General features: G+C 29.2%; 1 protein-coding gene across 1 annotated transcript in view; it reads right to left on the reverse strand.

Annotated features, from left to right (window-relative positions):
* LOC137922734 (homeobox protein invected-like) overlaps positions 1–3,894 on the reverse strand; it is a 111,345-nt gene extending 107,451 nt beyond the window's left edge. The window contains exon 1 of the mRNA XM_068765781.1: positions 3,762–3,894. The gene's annotated coding sequence lies outside the window, so the exon portion shown is untranslated. The remainder of the gene's footprint in view (positions 1–3,761) is intronic.
* Between the last annotated feature and the right edge of the window lie 2,106 nt (positions 3,895–6,000).

The raw sequence follows: 6,000 nt of genomic DNA on the forward strand, positions 1-6,000 counted from the left end.
TTTCTGTTACATTTCAAAGTTCAAATCCAAGGCTGTGTAGATTGCTTTCGAACGTAATAGTTAATCATAATAACAATAATAAAGCCTTTAATTTCTTGTAGAAATAAAAGTTACAGAGTTATGAATTTCTTGGTTTACCAGCTTGTTTCTTTAATCTACAAGAACCCCTCCACGGGTGGAAGCCTTCTCCAAAGAAGCCTAGGTTTCTCTAATTTATGTTTTTAAATGCTTCTGTCAGATCTAGTAGTCGCCTATATGACGACAAAGTTTTGTATGTTAGTACGTATACTTTGTTACTTGATTTAAGTATTGGGTTTTGTATTACCATAATTCTTTTTATTTATTATTAATATATATTATTTTTATTAGATATTAAAAACTCTCGTATCAACATTAAATACGTGAAAAGTAATCTTTTGTTTTGATTAGCGCTGGTAGTCAAGAGTTTGTATTCATTACATAAATAAGGTTTTTATTTTTTTTGGTTTTATTATAAATGCTGCATGTGTATATATGTGTATATAATTATTAAATCTTAATTTATTTTTCTTATTTATGTGTATTTGCACTATGTGAATAAAAAGTAAGTTTAAATTGTCATTTAAAATTCCTGTGCATTAGGAAGACATTTAAATCTTTTTTCTTAGGTTGGTAAGACTGTCTATAACATTTACCAAGCGTTTATTTGTCAAATGATTTAATTATTTCCGAGTTATAAGTGTTTTATGGAAAAGAAAAGTATCAAAAACTCTACTTATATCATATCGCAACCACCGTATTCGTCTGACTTTTGACTGTATCGAACTCAAAAATCCAATTCGGAGACGAAGTTCTGACACAATTAAGGAGATAAAAATTAAATAAAAGAAGGCGTTGAAGGCTATACGGGAAAAAACTATTCCGACTTATTTGAAGACTGGAAAAAACGTTGGCAAAACGTATGTACTGTCGTATGGGGATTACTATAAAGATTATGAAATTGCTTTGGAAGAATAAATAACTAATTTACATTCTGTAAACAAATTAACCTTACTTTTTATTACAGTATCACATCATAAATACTATGAATGTTTTATACACTATAACTAAGTGTTTAATTGTACCCTAGTAATGCATCTACTTATGTTGCGGTTTATAAATAAATAAATTCGTCAATAGAATGTTGTTTCATCATCTTATCAGCCTATGGATGCCCACTGCAAGGTGTATGCCTTCCACAAAGATCGCCACGATGTCTGGTCTTCCACTGCCAGCGTCTAGCGAATTCTCGCAAACTTGACTATGTCGTCGGTCTCCTAAGGGGGGACCTACTCATGCCGCGTCTACCGGATCGAAGTCACCACTTCAGAACCTTCAGTCGCAAAGGATCATCGGTTGCACGCGCGATGTGCCACGCCCACTGGCATTTCATATGAGCAATTCTTCAATCTACGTCGGTGATCTTGGTTTTTGAGCGAATCACCTCATTTATTTAGCGTTAAACTATTCCTTAATTCTGTGTGTAGTATATACAAATACATAATTATTATATTATTGATATACTACACATAAGATGATATACATACCAATAAGATAGATATGGACAGATATATTTTACAAAAAATCCGATTGTTTTTTGCCGCTCCCTTAAACTATTCCTTAATTCTGTGTGTAGTATATACAAATACATAATTATTATGTTATTCATATACTTTGAGAGCTATGCTAATATTGGAATCCGACTCTACACTAGCCTCCGTATAATTATATCAGCGTCAATTTTCAGCTTATTCGAGACCACAGTTTCAACATTCATTATATCTGTGCTATGTTATAAAGTATTATTAAAAATAACTGTTTATTGTTATCTAAACGGAAGATATATCTTTATAAACCTTTCTAACTTTATTGCAATATATACACATATATATAGTGATAGGTGTAAAAGATCTGTAGAGGTGAAAATATAGCCTATAACCTATCAAATGGAATGCCATATTTAAATACCAACGGTTTTGGAGTTATAATGTAATAGATATTATTTATAAAAACGATTTTGATTTTTTTTTTATTTGCTTTTGCCAAAAAACTGAATAATATTATTATATATATAGATAATGCACCATGACAGAGTATGTATGAGATACTACTATGTAATATAAATACTGGTATTGGATCAAATTATAGTTAAGATATAGTTAAAAAGAAAACTTGCACGACACTACGTAAATAAAATTGTTTCTATTATCCAAACAAAAACGAAAAAGTTTTTACTATAGCTGCGTCATATATATGCTACTATAAATTTAAATATTTATATTATATTTAGTATGAGAAAATTTTAGTAATATCATTTTGAATGACACTTAAAAATCGAACTACAATTAAAAAAAAAAAAACTAACAAACATTTATTTCATGTAGAACCTATGTACAGGGAGATTGTTTATTGTAGCTTGAAAGCTTTGTAAATATATAATTCATTTTCAATCATAATGTATAAGAAACACGATAATTAAAATCAAAGGTTTTAAGAATTATATACAACGTATTAATAACATAGTAAGAAAAAGGTTTTTGAAAATTCGGATAACTTCATTTTTAAATTAATTATTTTTTACTATATGTTCCTCCAGAGTAAATAAAGAATAAATTAATGTAACATATATTTCAGAGTGATCACTTTATACAGGGTGATTAGAAATAGGCGTAAAAGTTTTTAAGCTTTTTACTAAAACATGAGTATATATTAGGGATACAGAAAGTAATGTCGTTTCTGTCGACACATTTTACAGAAAATCCGATGAATTTTCATCGCTCCGGGATTGAAAATTTGTATACTAGATGGCAAAATGTTATTGATAATAAAGGTGAATATATTGTCGATTAGAAATAAAAACTTGTTGAAAATGTAAACGAGCGTTTAATTTAAGAAAGCGACATTACTTGCCGATCCCTATTATATATAACATGTATAAATTCAACCGTTTATAGCTTTTATATCTATAACCATTCAACCTGTGTAGATCATATTTAGATACAGATCTATATAACAATAAAAAAATTTTAAAATAAATTTTTAAAATCAATGTTTCTTTTTCGAAACGAATTGTATAAAATTTTCAGAGGAAGTTCACCTTAAACCGTTATGTCAGCGGTCTATATGAATTTACAGATTATTATGTTTGCATTATATATTATATACTATATATATTATTGACTTATGAACATTTTAAATTATATTATTATATTTCTTCAATTATTTACAATCACAGATTTTGTTATAGAATTTTTTACAATATGGCGCTTATATATTAAGTGAGCTTATTTTTTTTTATTTTCCTAAGCGGATCGCTGCGTTCAGAAACAGGGATCGATACGTCAATCGATTATTTATTTTTAAATAAAGTATATCATATTAAAATTATTTAAAATGCTGATACTGTTAATATTAACAGCTATATTATCAAGATTAATAATAAAGTTGTTAAAATTAGTGAAATATATTTTTTAAATTAATTTTGGTACGAATTTCGAAATTATTTTTGATACTCTAACAATAATTCCGATTGTTATAAGAGTGGCTTTAGTGAATTTAAAATAGATATTAATTTAGTGGGATATAAAATTATTCTTAAAATTATAATGAATAATTGTGTAAAAGTAAACGGAAGTTTAATAGATGGTTTAATTATATTATAAGAGAAGATATAATTGCGTTTGCAGTACATAGAAATTTACATAATCAATGAAATTCATTTATTTAATCATTTAAAATCCTACCTTTCTAAATCGCGCTGAACATCCCACAATAATCTGCCATCATACGAAACAATTATATTAAAACAACATAACAATCATCCTAACACACACACTGACACAGAACTGGCCGGACGCGAAATTAAAAATAAAAACTGTCAAAATTCGCGGGTTTATATTTTGCGGTATATCGGAATGAATTGCCTGGATTTCTTTTTATGAAAAGCGTAATGTGAACTGAAATGTCGTACGCGATGCGCGAATGCTTGATCAGACTGGCGAATAGCGCTGTTCATCCCCTCCATGTTTAGGCGTGGCCTGCCCACAACTGGGCGGAGCGCTATCCTTTTTTTCCCTCTACCTATTTATACGTTAACATCTCTCAGCCGCCTTGCTTTTATTTTCCGTTCGACAGTTTATTATATTGTATTGTCTATTCGTTTGCTCTCGATTTAAATATAAGTGAAGTTGTCATCTGCGACTCACGGACGCCCTCTATCCGACGTCTCAATGAATCAACTGATTTCAATCAACGTCGAACGGAACATTTTAAATTAAAATAAATAAATAACATTTACATATACAAATGAAACATAAACATTTGTGAACGTAAATAAATTATAAATACGCTACCAAGTCCTGTACGTTGGAGGAAAGGAATATCGATTTAACTTCACCCAGTAACCATTCCCCTGTTTGCAAACGCAGTTCGACGAATATAACGCCACATGTTTTATAAGTTATCATAACATAGATTATTCACTTAATATAGTGATTTAACTTGGACTATATACGTAAGGTCTTACTAAATAAGAAAGCGGTGTTTACGTTGACCATTTGCGACGATGCCTATTTCCATCTTTTCGATATCCTTTTAATAAGTCCGTAGTGCAATATGTTACGTCATCTGTTCCGATCTTCGACGGTGTGTATTACTTCGGCTACTACGGTATCGACCATATTTCGAACCTGATTGGACCATCGCATGGAGCCGCAACCTCCTGGTCATCATCTACCTTGCCAGTGATCAATTGTTTTTTTCTGGCTAACAAATCTAAATATAATATTGTTCTACGACCTAAGTTCGACGTCAATAAAACAACAGTGCGTATCCAAACCGAGTTAAAATAACAATCTTACAATAGCCTGAGAAATTACATATTCTAAGATAAACAGTGAAATACAAAAATGTATATTAAAACTAATTACAATAGAAAAAAAAAACATGTAAATATTAATATTGAAAATAAGAGAAATAAGAGAACTGTGGTATATAGGTATATGATGTAAAATTAACTAAAAAGGCTGTGATATATATAAATTGTATAAATAAACTAAACTGCAGTAATTGAGGATGAACGAAAGGATATTAGAGCGGAAGAGAAAAATAGACAACGATAGAGATTGTGAAGAATGAAAGAAGTGTTTGAAAATAATAAAAAGGAAGTGAAAAATTTAAGTGAAGAAAGTAAATCCCTGTTCCCAACAAAATAGGGGGTATAACGAAAGATCCCCAAAAGCCGGGGGCCAAAATATAATACATATTCAATAGCTGCTGCACTAGCTTATTCTTATACATACTCGTATAACACTAAATTGGTGAACTTCGCGTCCAGATACTCTATTAGCTGACTCCAAATCTGATGCAAGAGCTAATGTAATACCAACAACTTCAGTCCCCGGGAGTAGAAATCTAGGCTAAATATATTTAAGGCTTTGTCATCTTGATTTTAAAAACAGAAATATGGTTTCATTTATTAAAAATCTTCAAATACAATACAATTCGAAATTATTCATTTCCAAACGAAATTTTATGTAATCCACATTTAATTGAATTAATCTATATTGTTATGTAATTATTTTTTAATTAACTTCCAAAAAACTGTTCAAATCTTTTTTTTAATCATATGATTTTCGTTCATTATTTGCACATAAATTATTCAGAAAGGATTATTAAATTAACAATCTTTTTTAACTTCCTCACGCAGTTCTAAATGAAAATACGAAAACAATGCTATTTTCTTTGACAATTTTTTTTTATTTTAATTTTGAACGTAACGTCCAAAAATTTTTTTATCCATATAAATATCTAAATACTGTCTGGAAATTTCAAACATTTATCCATTTAATAATAAATATATACAAATCTTTAAAATTCTCATTATTTATTTTTATTATTACTTGTCTGTGCAAACATACATTAAACAATATAGTCATACCTATTTTTATACTCTTGTAGCGTTTACATGAGAATGCTACGCAC

The sequence above is a fragment of the Battus philenor genome, unplaced genomic scaffold (assembly GCF_028537555.1).
Source record: "Battus philenor isolate CCGP_79_NKW_IND1 unplaced genomic scaffold, ilBatPhil1.0.hap1 SCAF_20, whole genome shotgun sequence".
Classification (NCBI taxonomy): Eukaryota; Metazoa; Arthropoda; class Insecta; order Lepidoptera; family Papilionidae; genus Battus; species Battus philenor.